Source organism: Sinocyclocheilus rhinocerous, unplaced genomic scaffold (genome assembly GCF_001515625.1).
Source record: "Sinocyclocheilus rhinocerous isolate Xijiao unplaced genomic scaffold, SAMN03320098_v1.1 scaffold2994, whole genome shotgun sequence".
Taxonomy (NCBI): domain Eukaryota; kingdom Metazoa; phylum Chordata; class Actinopteri; order Cypriniformes; family Cyprinidae; genus Sinocyclocheilus; species Sinocyclocheilus rhinocerous.
The window spans coordinates 87,360-88,629 of NW_015630025.1; positions in this window are offsets into that span (position 1 = coordinate 87,360).

Here is a 1,270-nt window from a genome sequence, read left to right on the forward strand (position 1 = left end):
TATATATATATATATATATATATATATACACATACAAGCTGTAATGTTAAGAACTCACAACGTCCTTCGCCTGACATTTACATAGTATTATATACTGAAACCATATGTTTTCAACATTGACAATAATAAGAAATGTTCTTTGAGCACAAAATCAGCGCATTAACATGATATATGAATGATTATGTGACACTGAAGACTGGAGTAATGGCTGATGAAAATTCTACTTTGCATCACATAAATAAATTATATTTTGAAAGTATATTAAAATAGAAAACTATTATTTTAAATTGCAATAATATTTCACAATACTACTTTTTTTTCTCAGATCAAATAAATGCAGTCTTCATAAGCATAAGAGAATTCTTTAAAAAACATGAAAAATCTTACTGATGTGTGTCAAAAAATTAATTCCTAAACTGCTATGGTGAAAACTATGCCTTTTAAGTTTCTTGACTATTCAAAAACTTTTTATGACTTAAAGTAAAAGTAAAGGTTTGTCACAATATTTTACATACAGATCTATCTGAACAGGTGGAGCTGGGGGAGGTGGAGGGTTTCAGAGGAACTGCACTGTTGGATCAGCTAACAGCAGACACTGATTCAGACTATTTAAATGTTGAGCAAGGAAACTTTGGCTGCAGAATCAGCAGAGACCAGTCAGCTTGTGACATGTAGTAGTAACTGGTGTGATTGCTAGCAGATTGCATCTAAAGGACCTGTCAGCCTGCACCATCTAGAAATTAATGCCTGTACTATATATATAATATTATTTAACAGCACTGAATCAACATAAATATATTCTATTATACCAACAAAAAAAAACAAAAAAAAAGAGATTAAGTGCAAAAGCACATTTTGTTTTGACGTGATATTTTGTGCTTTAATTTCGTTTTACTTATGTTCTCATTTTTGTTAAATGTAGGCTTACATTTTAAAAGAAAAAAAAAATAGTAAAAGTTACTGGTAATTTTCTGCCAGGACATTATCCATTAAGTTTACAGATATTTACTTTAACATAATGCAATGCATAATTCAAAATATGAGTAAAACATCTGTTAAGATCAATGCCGAAAATTCTATCATATAGACATTTAGTATAATGTGAAAGATGTGTCCTAAAGAAAAATGAGTTAAGAATCACGGATGTAGATCACTGATCCTTAATAGTGTGTCTTTCCAATCCATGTTCTTGTCCTGTAATAAATCAAACTGTAGTTTCTCAATGGAGTGATCGAGTCCCACCACAGCTTGACATCACTGCATGCTTCAC